The sequence below is a fragment of the Pinus tabuliformis genome, chromosome X (genome assembly GCF_031772625.1).
Source record: "Pinus tabuliformis cultivar Carrire ecotype Pingquan chromosome X, CPIR1, whole genome shotgun sequence".
NCBI lineage: Eukaryota > Viridiplantae > Streptophyta > Pinopsida > Pinales > Pinaceae > Pinus > Pinus tabuliformis.
In genome coordinates, this window is record NC_142308.1 from 1,313,620,474 (window position 1) to 1,313,634,447 (window position 13,974).

The following is a 13,974-nucleotide window of genomic DNA, read 5'->3' on the forward strand; positions in this document are numbered from 1 at the left end:
CAAGGTCGACTAGGAGTAGGCAAAGGAGTATATAGGTCTTGCTTCTTGATGGTTGGTTTGGAAATGGTGCATGTAGTGCAGGATTTAATGTACCTCCCAACATCTTAACGAAGGTTCGGCCAATAAAAATACTTCTGCAGTACTGCCACTATTTTCTCTACTCCGAAATGTCCAGCGACCCGACTGTAGCGCGCCTCCCAAATCATCTTGGCACGCTCGCTTTAAGGAATACAAATGTATCCCAGCTGGCATAGCAGTGCATCCTAAAGGTGAAAATTTGGAACTTTCTTACCTTCCAGGAGTGTCTGATATGTGTTGTTGAATTCTGGATCGCTCTCATAAAGATGTGGCCACCCTGAAGTCTCGTGCCCACAGGAGTTGAGCACAGTGATCAACGCCATGACTGGTGGTCAACTGAGGCAGTCTGTAACATTATTGGTGTTTCCCTTCTTGTACTTAATGTTCAAATGGAATTGTTGCAGGTATGTGGACCATTTTTTATGGCGATCATTCTGCAACTTCCCTTGTGTCTGTATGAACTGCAGGGTTCGGTGGTCTGTGTGGATGATTATTTCCTTCCCCATAATGTAATGCTTCCATTGATGACAGGCCTACACAATGGAATACATTTCTTTGTCGTAAGTGGGATACTTTTGGATTATGTTTGAAAGTGTCTCATTGTTGTAAGCCACTAGATGCCCCTGTTGAGTAAGGACTGCACCAATAGCATAGTAAGAGGTGTCTGTCTCAATCTCAAATGGTTGTTGCAGGTCTGGTAATGTGAGCACTGGTGCAGATAAGAGGCGATGCTTCAACTCGGTAAACACCTTATGTTGGGTTTCAGACCAAAAAAACTTTACTTTCGCTCTGCCCTTGGTGTCTTGGCTTAAAGGCCAAGTGATATGAGAGAACCCGCACACGAACCTACGGTAGAAATTGGCAAGACCCAAACCAATCCCAAATGACTTGTATCTTGGTTGTGTCCCCATGCATGCCCTTTTCATCAATGATGTACCCCAGATATTGAACCTGGGTCATGCCAAAAGTGCATTTCTGCAAATTGGCACACAACTTGTGTTGTCACAGGGTATGAAGGACCTGTCGAATATGGTGGAGGTGCTCTTGCCAACTCTAGATGAAGATCAAGATGTCATCTAAATACACCAGAAGGAATGCATTGGTGAAGGGTCGCATGATGTCATTCATCAATCTCATGAAGGTTGCAGGGGCATTCGTCAACCTGAAAGGCATGACCAACCATTCGAAAAGGCCCTTCTAGGATTTGAAGGTAGTCTTCCACACATCGGAGGGTTCGATAGGCACCTGGTGATAGCCAGACTTCAAGACAATCTTGTTGAAATATTTGGCCCCCTTGAGCTGGTCCAGAAGGTCATCAATCTGTATGATTGGGTAACTATTACGGACAATGATCTTGTTCAGCACCCGATAGTCAATAGAGAGTCTCCAGGTCACGTCCTTCTTCTGTACCAATATAATCGGACTCCCATAGGGTGATGAGATTGACCTGATGTGTCCTTTCTGCAACAACTCCTCAATTTTCCTCTTAATCTCATCATTCTCCAAAACAGAGCATCGATAGATTGGTCCATTAGGTAGCAGCATGCCCAGGGTCAGATCGATGGAGTGCTTGACCTAACAGTGCAAAGGTATCCCTGTAGGTGAGGTGAAAATATCCCTGTACTCCTCCATGACCTTGTCCATCTGCTGCTGTTGTGCGGAGGAGCCCTGTCTAGAAGTCGTGGCCACAACCTTCTTCTTTCCCTGAGGGCGAATCATAAGGAAAACAAATTTCCTGGTCTAGGAAATGATCTTACTGCATTGCTTTGCAGTGATCAAAGAGATGGCGGTAGGCGGGGCTACCTCCAGTATCTTGTACAACTTATTGCCCAAAGTAATAATCACAGAGTGAGGTCTAGACTCATATACAACATGTCACTTCCACAAGTATGGTTGTCCTAATAATACATCACAAACTTCAAGAGGAGCAACATCACACAGTACCTCATCCGTGAAGGGCTTGATGCTGTAGGGAAGGTGACACTGCTGGTTGACGCGAGATATCATCCTTGGTGAAGCCACCCGATGGTGTACGGTTACAAATGTGTTGTCTTCGATAGGCCCAACCGCTTCACGACCTCTGCTGAAATGAGGTTATTTTGGCTCTCGCCGTTGATAATGAACTGCAGTGGAGAACCTTTCACCCACATCTGTGATTGGAAGAGGCGTTCCCCCTCCTATGGATCTTCGGGCTCATTCTTCTGGATCTTGGTGGTGGCCACGGTGGCACTGGGCTTCGGGTCAATGATCTACTTCCCTTTGTCATTCCCATTGTCGGGTTCTGACTTAGAGTCGGAACATGTGTCTAATTCGGAAGCCTTCAGCTTGACCACCAGTGACTACTTGACTCGGCACTCACTTGTGGTGTGAGTGGAGATCTTATGGAACTCACACCATTTTCCTGTGTCTTTCTTTGTCTTCATGGTGTTGTTTTTTGCTTGCAGCTTCAGCGGGTTGTCCTGGGTCACCCCGCCTTGGCTTTGGCCTTTGCTCTGTGGTTTGGGGGTGCCTTTTCCTTGCTTTGGATTCACAGATCCAAAGTCTCGCTTCTTCTGTTTAAACTTCTGCTCAATCTTGACAGTGTATTGGTATGCCATTTCGAGCAAGGAGATGTCCAAGAACTCCATCTCGTCCTAGATGTACTTGTGTATATAACCGTGGTACTTGAGTACCAAATGTCATTCAGAATCATTGATACCCAACTTCGTGCGGAGGGTATGGAAAACATTTGTGAATTTGACACATCTTGGTCCCTTCCCTGTCATAGCGTGGTCCACTTTATGTATTTATCTTCATAGCTCCCGACAAGGTAATATTGTTCCTTGATGGTGTCTTAGAAAGAATCCCAAGTGGGTGTGGCTGAAAACAGTGAGTATTCCCTCTTGTTCTTTTGTTCACAGTAGGTTTCCCAACAGTCCTTGACGTGTGGGGCGGCTTTGAGAAGTGAAAAAGTAATCTTTTCTCAATTAGAAAAGTCATGAATTGAAAAATATCATTCCAACATATTCAACCATTTATCTACGACGTCTATATCTAGCTAGCCCTCAAATATGGGAATATCGAAGTTAACTTGTACCTTAAAAGGGGTGGTGCCTCCAGAGTGACTTCTGGATGAAGATGCGTCGCTTGTGGGTAGTCGTCGAAGGATCTGGGCAAAGTTAACCGTCATCGCGTTCTTCTGTCACTCGAGGGCTTCCTCGAGCAATATTTTGAAAGGATATCCTACCCCTTCGTCTTTCTTTTCTTTCGCCATGGGAGGCCATCGAGGTTTGCGAGGCTGGTCTTGCAAAGGTTCACCCAGATCGAGCCCTAACGTCTGATAACCTGACCTCGTTGGGGACATGCAAAGAAAAACAGAGAAATAGTAGACCGCTCTGATACCACTGATCTGAACTGAAACATAAATGCAATAAATTACAAATATAACCACAAATACAGAAATGCAGCAAAAATAACACTTCATTTCATCGATATCGGAATACTGAAATATGCTTACAAACAAAATGGAAATAAACTAGCTCGAGCGATGGTAGCTTATCTCTGAGAAGAGATGTAGCATCTACATGCCTCTAAACTGAGTTACAATGAGGCTTAAAGGCCTATTTATTATTGAAAAATAATGGAAAAACCTAACCCTAGGAGATGAAGCACCAAAACTATGGGCCCCGTTTGGGTAAATTGGTACATCAAATTCCCGGGGTTGTAACTTTGGCATATGATCTTCGTTTGGCTATCATAATACCTCATTTCGAAAATCTCAAAGGGGAGTCCATAAACAAATTAGCAAATCAATTTGGGACCTTTTCGGTCGCTTTGTTTTCCTTAAAAACGTCGTTTAGGGCCTCAAAACGACTTCTAAGTTCAGGACTCGAAAAACTACCAAAAATATTAAACTGTGCTACAATTAAGGAAACTGAAAAACTGAAAGAGACAGTGTTGGGGTCCAGGTGGAATAGGTGGGTGCCCACCAATATCCTTTAAATCCGAAAATCATAGTAATTTATTTTTCTCCTCTGGGAAAAGATCACCATATCGCACAAAAGAAATGGCATCTGCAATGACCGTATGTACCACTATTTGCTTCACTTCATGTGACCGCACTCTATTCATGTCTAAAATGCAAATTTAAGAAACTATGGTCCAGTAAACCTAATCATCTAGTACTACAAATCTCCAGACAAATCTAGAGCCATTATTATACTATCTACTAAAACCACTACATATATTATACTTATTATTATTATTCGTTTAAAAGAAGTGGCTCATTTCAAGATTGGGGTGCCCCTCCCTACATTATACTTCCACATAACTGTGTTTCTAATCGCAAAACACATTTAATATGAATTGAAATAAAGAACGTTCATTCAAGTCACATCTTACAAAGTTGAAAGTGACATGAGGTAATCTAAAATTTAATCCATTAAATATTTTTGTTTATGTCAGTCGCTAAAGTTGAAAGTGACATGAGGTAATTCAAATTTTAATCCATTAAATATTTTGGTTATCTCAGTGTCTAAAGGGTGAGCTATTATTAAAATTGGAAACATTTTGCCTATGTTGGCCTATAAATGGTCAACCATTATTAAAGTCGGTTGAAAATATATCATAAGGTTTGGGTTAGAAAATTATTACAATAGATTATCCACAACCATATTTATTATATTTTTAAATATACATACATAAAATAATGATTAATCAAATAACAAAGACAAACAGATATCGATATATATCTTACTAGAACACTTTATTTTGTTTGTAACAAAGTCACGATATTCATATTATAAAAAATGATGTACACTATTTACAAAGTTGTAGTAATGTCAGTGATAACCTTCATGGAACCAACTACCCCTAATGGGGAAACCAACACTTTGAGAGTGAGACTAAAAGACCGAAAAAAACTCATAACGAACAAGTTCTAAAAGAAAGTAGCAAGTTTAAACAAAGCCAAAGAGAATGGCCAACAAAACTATGGACCAAAACACATAAGTCTCTGCAACAATATGCTTGAAAACTGAGATTATGTGTCATTGTGAAAGACAAATGAAATTGGTTGCTTACCTCTAGAAGTCGCAGAGGTATCTTGCACATTGTTGGTTGACTCATGAACTGTTGCTTCATTCGGTCACTCTTCAACGATAGGAGGAATGTGAATCTTGATAACCCAACACCTTCACAACTTCTATGCTTGTTGACCCTTGTTGCAAAGCATCTTCAATACGGGCTGAGGGGGAGGGGGAGGCATGCGAGATGGAGAAGGATTCACTTCCATCTTGGGAGTTAGAGGAGGAGGTAGTGAGCAGGACGAGAGGGAAATAAATACCAAAGAGGTGGGATAGATGATGTAGAGTCTTGTGGAAGCAGTTGACCTGGATGTTGGCTTCTGCAACCTTTAGCTCAATGTCATCTTTAGCTTGCTTCTATTTCCATAGGTTCTTAGCAAGAATATTCTAAAGGGCCCATTGCGTATATTCGAGACACTTCCATTCATCCGCTTCAAGAGAGACAACCTTATGGCAAATGCTCAGAGGAATGTCAAGGTCATAGAGAGTAGAATTCTCATCATAATCTACAGCCCGCGGAGGTTTCCCATGGCCACAACGTCCTCCTCCTCGCCTAACATGACCTCGCTCTTGAACCATGATGGTAGGGTGGAGAAGGTAGAAGGGGAGAGCAGAATTACAGGGGGTGTGACCGGTATTCTCCAGGTGGGCATGGAGAGTATAGATGAGGGAGAGACAAAGAATCATTATGAAAAAGCCAATCAAGAGGAAGTCAGATAGCCAGAAGGAGCGCCACCAACAAGGGAGGGGAGAGCGGAATAAATGAGGCATGCTTGCGAGGTACCAGGAGATCATACTGTGGATCAACTCATTAAATTATGCTTCATCGAGATCAATGGAGGTGCACACCAGTAAGAAGAATTGGAGGCTTCAAACCACCACTTGTGGTAAGTCTGCATGAGGCGTTTAATACGATTTGGACAACTCTTGACAGTTGTCACCCACATTCGGGGATACCTTACTGGAACACTTAGCCACTTCTTTTTTTTTCCCATAAGGAAAAAGTCGTAATTTCTATTAAAAGAAAGAAATTACATTTTTTAGATGCTGGTCGCATATTCGTTTGTGGCCATAGGCCAGTCAAGTTATCAAAAATGATCCTGAGTGATCTGGATCTCCACGCAGGGAGTCTTGTAGATCTGCTATAAAAACCAAAATTTAATATCAAAACTTGCTCTACGCAGAGAGCACTGTTATAGACAGTTACTGTATATAGACTGTACAATCATGAGAACGTGTATCAAAAAGAAACATATCAGCTGTGACTGATTATGTACGGGTCTGAGACCCATTTCTATTAAGATCCATATAAGGCCTATGATAGTATTGATGGAAGGTTCCATCAATCTCCTCCTGTATTAGCCATTGTTCTAGATGGCTGTGCGCTGCTTCTTTGGAAAGTTGGTCAGCTTCAGTGTTCTGTTCCCTGTAAATATGGCGACAGACAAAAGATTCAAAAGATGTAATCAGTCTTTTGGCTTCGTCAAGAATATGTCTCAGAGAGAAAGCAAAACAATGAGATGCAGAATTTAGCCAATTGCAAACTATCTGTGAATCTCCAAATAGTTGAAGGTGTCTGCATTGTTTTTGGATTGCAAAAAGTATGATATGTTTTGCGGTGCTTAATTCTGCAAAGTTATTGGTGCCATTTTCAAGCTTAATCTGGATCTTAAAGCAATGGGACTCATTTATATATAATACTGCTCCCCCGCCGCATCCCTCATCCTGAGCAGAGCCATCAAAATAGGCCCAGGGCTTAGATTTATCTATGGTAATAGGAGCAAAAGAACGTGTTGGCGCAGTGCGGTCTATCTCAGGGAGCATATTATAATCAGCAATGGTGTGACTCAGAATTGTCGGCCAGTGGGGAGCCTTGTTGTTAAAGATGATTTGATTCCGAGCTATCCAGATAGCCCAGCATACGAGGAGGGGCATGTTAATGGGCTTGCCTGAGTGTTCTCTTGTCCAATTGTTCCAAGCATCCAAAATATTAGTCCCTTGCCAAGCTTTAAGGGAGGTAATATAAGATGATATACTGTGCCAGAAATCTCTAGTGACTATGCAGTGTATGAAAAGATGATCAATACTCTCCTCTTCGCAACAACAAAGATGACATCTGAAGGGTCCGTTGAAAGATCGTTTCAAGAGATTTTTTCCAGTGGGAATTTTATCAAAAATGATGTTCCACATCAATAAACGACAACGAGGGGCGGCCTGGAGTTTCCAGATCTTTTTCCAGTGCGGTAGGATGTCAGGAGGCTTATGTGGTTCCATTAACTTCAGGTATCCCATTTTAGGAGAGTAAAGACCGTGTTTGGCAATGGCCCATATGAGCTCGTCCGGTCCTTCAGTCAATCTGATGTTTGCCTGGGTGAGAGCATCTGTAAAATTACTCCATTCTAACTGCCATTGTTCCGGGATATCCAGGGCCGCCGAGGAGGTCCAAGCCTGTTGTAGGAAAGTAGAGTTTGTACTGTCACCAATATGATTTATGTGAAAACACTTAGCCACTTAGACATCATATATTAAAAATTAATATTGGTTTACTAAATGGCGTATATTTAAATTTTGTAGCTTAATCATCATATATTAAAAAATAATATTGGTCAATTGAATGTCATATATTTTTTTTTTTTAACAAAAACTATGTTTATTTTCAACATGAACAAATATATTTATATTATTATACATGTAGAAAGTAGGTTATATTGCAATTAGCCTGTCAAACTAATGTTTGAATTTTCGTTAATTGTAAATGTTGAAAATAATTTACAAAGTTTACTAATATAAAATTTAAAATTTTAATTTAATATTTTGAAAATTAAAAAAAAAAAAATTTTAAATATTTAAAATTTAAATTTCTATTTTTAATAGATAGATATACATGAATTTAAATTTTTTATTTGCTTTCACATCAAATTGTGAAAGTTAACATATATATATTTAAAAAAAAAAAAAATCCATTTTTTTTTTACAATAACAAGTATCCCAAAGAAAAATAAATCCAATACAATCATTTAAGCGTCGTACTTTTTTGGGAGTTGAATGGAGGATATGGCTTCTATTCTCAACAGGGGCAATTATGTCATCCATTTTAAGAACAAATTCATTTTGTTTAAACGGATGCTACTTTACGATTCTCTGAGTTGTCATAATTTATACACCTTCATTCGCAAATTCTGTGGATATGATATCTGATTTCTACAATCTGTTGCACTGAATTCATTAAAAAAAAAATTAATAGTCTCATAAAACACCTAGTTCTTGTGTGTGTCATGTAAAGTCTCTAACTTCATTGAAAAATCGGATATGAGATTCAATTGGCTATTCAAATTGTGTATACTTTCCTCAAGGTTTTTTTTGACATACATAGCTTAAAATTGAATATAGGTCATAATTTTAATACACATATATTTAACATAGGTCTACTTCATATAAATGATCTTTATTTTTCTTGGGTTTTTGAGTTAAAAATTGATCTAGGGGAGGTTGGAATTTATATTCATGTTTACAAGTAATTATTATTTTTTTTTTTTTTAAATTTATAAATAATATATGTATATTCTTGATGATTTTATTATTATTATTTTTTGTAAGCTTGGCAAGACTACAACTTCAATATGTCTAATATATCATCTTGATCGGGCAAGGAAATGAACTGGTGACTTCACATCAATGAGTGCCTTAACAGAGCACCCAATCACCGTCTACCCAAGACACCATGGACGATGATTTTTTTTTTTGTTGAATAATTTTATTTTATTTTATAATTTATTATAATATTCAATAAATAAATAAGTTTTTTATATTTATAAATGAATTAACTTACACACACACACACACACACATATATATATATATATATATTCTTTTAAATTTGTAGAGTTTAATTGCGCCAAGAGTAATGAGGTACCTTGTAGTATAGAGAAGAAGCTAACAAAAATGATCGTAATATCAAATTGCATTAACCCTTTCAAAATCACGATCTTAATGATTTTTTTTGGTAAGCTTGGTAGGACCTTTCTTTTCATTATCATTCAAAAAACAGGTAGGTTACATCCATGTGTTGAATGGTTAGGTGCCCTCACCTGCCCTGAGGGAAACCAGGTTTATTGGCCACCTAATGGCATGATAGGCCATCCAAAAGAAAAAAAGTCTATCCATCCATGCTAAAAATGTCTGATTGTCCTTAAACTGCCTAACATCTAGATATCTATAAACATACTGAAAGTACTGAAAACATAAAAATTGTTGCATACACTAATAAGTAAAATAGATGTGATATGCCAGACTACTCATCATTTGCCAAGTCAATCAGAGTCGGATCCTTTGCACTTGACCCGGGGAGTTCAGACTGTGGAATGCATGGAATATGCCTTTCGATGCGACTGAGGTGGTCGTTTTGCTGCTATAACTGAAATTTAATTTGCTGAAAATCTTGACTATAGTTTGGGAAAGCTTGAGTAATCGTGCCCAAGCCTGAAGGAATGTGTTCCAGGGCTTTAACCAGGAGGCTCTTCAACATGCAATACAAGTGAACAATTTGCTTATACTGAGAAGTACACCCTCGAGAATGCCTCAGGTTAGGGACTAGGGTTTGCCATTCATCTAAGTCAAGGTCCAAAAGTTCTGCTTTCTCATTTAACTTTGCTTCCCATTTAGCGATGAGTTGACGAACTGAGGTCGAGCCCACGTGATAAGCCGTAGTCTCTTCATCAATGATCTTGGAGGTGGACTTGTGCCTATGAGATTTACCAATGGAGGTACTGGGGGTGTTGGACGTTGTGGTCGTTTTGGCCTTCTTTCCAAGCCCACGAGAACCACGAGTGGTTCGGCCTTTCCTGGAAGCAACGCGGGCCATGATGTTGGGATTGTGAAAAAAACAAAACAAACTGAAACCCACAAATTGAAAGAATGTCAATCCAGAGCGAGCCGAAACCCAGGAGTAGAGTGCTTCCAGGGGTCACACCTAAGAGGACCTATCAAGGTAATCAATTGTGAGAACCATGACCCATGCAAAACCGAATAGTGGCTCCATTTCCGGTCCCAAAATCTTAAAAAGAAGGATTCCCATTTCTCATAAACATAAGTCCAACAGTAATGAGAATAACTGAGGGAAGAATTAAAAACCAAACCATTTCCATGTGGAGACCTTGGTACTTCAAGGCCGTACCCACAAAATTCCAAAGGAAAACCAGAGTTGGGGTGCTAATGACAGAGCGAGAGAGACCATAAGTGGCCCATAGGCCTGATCAACAGAATACCCATACGAGCCAATAAAACTCCATAGAGCACAGACACAAGAATATAGAAAATGAGACAACCTTCAAGCAATTTAGAGACAACAATAGCCATTTCCAGAGAATACGCCTCCCAGATCAGTTTATGCAATGCATATCCCTTCTCCCATGAAACCCACAGACAGGAAGAATGAGCCATGACAGAGAAATATGTGATAAGACTGAGAACATACTCGAGACAAATGACCTGAACCCACTGTGAATGAATCAGAGCCTCGCGAGATACCTCCACGTAATTCTGCCATAGATTATCGGGCTGCTTGACTCCAAGCTTATGCCAAACCCAGTCACAAATAAAGGACTTACCAAAAGCCCTGGAGCATGTCACGTTAAAGAGTTGTTGCCACCTTTGTTAATTACATTGATTGCATCCATACGTTCTGCCACCGCTCCATGTGATACGAGCATGTGGAGGGTGGTGAGGGATCGCCTTGGGATCCAGAGAGCGTCCATCATGCAGTGAAATGACCAAAATTTGCGTGCTCGCACCCCAATCGGGGATGATTTTAATGAAATTTTGTTTGAGTTAAAATTTTATATTTTAAATATTTGATTTAAATTATAATTTATATGTTTGATTTTTTACTTCTAAATTTAAATATATTTATTTGTATAAATTTTATGATTTAAATTTATAATTTCAACACATCTTTTATTGAAAAATAAAATAAAAATTCATAATTCTTTTTATCTTAGTTATAATAACTTCTGCTATCAATTACTTTTTGTATAAGAGACAAGTACTAAGTAGCAACGCTGCATATTACACTTGTTAATATCAAGTCACATGTTCAATACTTTATAACTATATATAAATAATATTGCATTAATATTTACAAGTTAAAAGAATTATTAAAACTCTTTCTTAATAACCTTTTTTGTAAGTTCAGCATTGGTGAGGCTATATCATCGTGATCATGCCCAAGAATAACACCCGAATAAGGTGGAGAATTAAACCAATGACTTAACATCTAAGAGTAAATTCACAACACAGTTGATTGTCGTCTATCCAAAACCCCGTGAACTCTTTCTTAATAATCTTATTCAAATAATTGAATAAAAGTTTTTAAAACTTTTAATTCCAAAAGAATAATGTTGATCCACATTATTTATAATTTATAAGGTATTCATGGATTCTTAGGATTCTTTCTTAATAACATTCATCATGATTTATCATATTGTTAAAGTTGGTTTGTTTTTTGTTTTTTTCCTTTCCCCTTGTAATTTATCGAAGAGTATATTTATGTAACTTGTAGAAGAGTATATTTGTGTGAAGAGTATATTTATGTAACTTGTAGCTCTTGATTTACGTATAAGATATAATATTTTAAGAAGTCATGTTTTTTTTTATAAGAGTTGAAATACCTTAGTTGGGTTAAAATAATATTTTAAGAAATCATGGTTTTTTTATTATATATAGGGGTTGAAATACTTTGGTTGGTTTGGAATGCTTTTGTTTATTACTAGAGAAGTTTATTACTTCGACCAATGATAATAAAATAATGATATCCCCAACATGTTTTTGAATTTATATAATCCCTTAATCAAATTGTCATTGAGTGTGAGAATCACAACTAGATATATCTATTTGAATATGAATAAGCATTGTTTTATGTATTTGCATGGGGTGGTTTCTTTTTTAAAGCATCTTCTCATGCTTGTAAGTGGAAGAATATCAAACCTACTTAGTAGAAAGATCTATAAAATTAAAAATACTTTATGGGTGAGCCCATTCAATGTAAATTTTTAAAATCCTTAATCTTCATAATTTTTTCAAAAAAATCTCAACCTATTTCTTGAAATCAATGATATATGCTTAAAAATCATTATGACAAATCTTATATAAGTGTAACCTATTTCTTGAAATCAATGATATATGCTTAAAAATCATTATGACAAATCTTATATAAGTGATCTCAATACCATATGGCTTAATGGAAGAAAAAAAACATCCATCAAAAACTAGAACAAGAAAATGAGTGTCTTTAAACCTTTCAAATAAATTAGAAAAATAATATAATTAAAATTTTTATATTAAGATGTAGTTTGTTTTATTTATTATTATATTTTTGGATAAATTATATTGATGATTTCATGGTAAATATAATTTATTATTTTTATTTTTGTTTTGTTTTGTTTTACATATTACAAATCACAAAAGCTTGCACTATATTACTATTTTAAAAAAGAAGGAATCCATAAGATTTTATGAGTACACAACTTAGAGAAAGGTTTACACTGTGAGAAATTTGTTTCTTCTGGGTGTGTAGTAGATATGAAATTAAGATAGATTTATGCAAAATTTTAATAATATTATTTCTATTAATATAAATTTCACACATCTATATATCTATATATATATTAATTTTTTTCAATTAAAACCCCAATTTCTTAAAAAAAATACACATAGGAGAAATTTTTGGCCAACGCGTTTCGAACCAACAAGTGTGGTTCATCATCAGGACCAGAGGAAGAGGCGGACCATGGCAAAGGCAATAGAGAGCAATGTAGAGACACAATTTCAAGTAGCTGCTATATTTGAACAATACTATTTAAATTATGATATCAATTTATTAATATATTAAAAACAAATATTATTAAGTAACAGCTATATTTAACGACTAATTTTTGAAAAATAATATTTAGTTTATTTATTAAATATTATTTTTCAAAAATTAGTAGTTAAATATAACCGCTACTTAATAATATTTGTTTTTAATATATTAATAAATTGATATCATAATTTAAATATTATTGTTCAAATATAGCATCTTGAAATTGTGTCTCTACATTGCTCTCTATTTAAGCCTTTGCCATGGTTTGCCTCTTCCTCTGGTCCTAATGATGAACCACACTTGTTGGTTCTAAACGCGTCGGCCAAAAATTTCTCCTATGTGATTTCTACCGAAATACTTTTCTCAATTCATTATGGATCATAGAAGCCTAAATACAAAAATATACATTCTTAATCATTAAACTCATTCAAACTATACCTATTTAATAAGTAAGAATATAAATTTCTATATTCAAGCTTCTGTGATCCATAATGAATTAAACAAAGTCTTTCGGTAGAAATCATATGAGAGAATTTTTTGGCCGACGCGTTCCGAACCAACAAGCGTGGTTCATCATCTGGTCCTGATGATGAACCACACTTGTTGGTTCGAAATGTGTCGGCCAAAAAATTCTCTCATGTGATTTCTATCGAAAGACTTTGTTTAAAAGAATATAAATATTCATTCACATATTTAGTAAAAGCTCATCCACATAGTGTTATGTCAAATAATCATTCAAAGTAAATTTAATTTTTAACCCTTTTTTTTGCAAGCTTGGCAGATCCTTTCTATTTCATTTCAAAAGTAGACAAGGTATACATACACATCCAACAAGTGTTAGATGTCCTCAACTCGCCCACTGGGAAACCGGATCTGTTGGCAATCTAACTGCATAATAAGTCGACCAAAATTTAAATGTTTTAAGATTGTCTAACTATGCAATGTATGTCTGAATATCCTTAATACTCATAATAACTA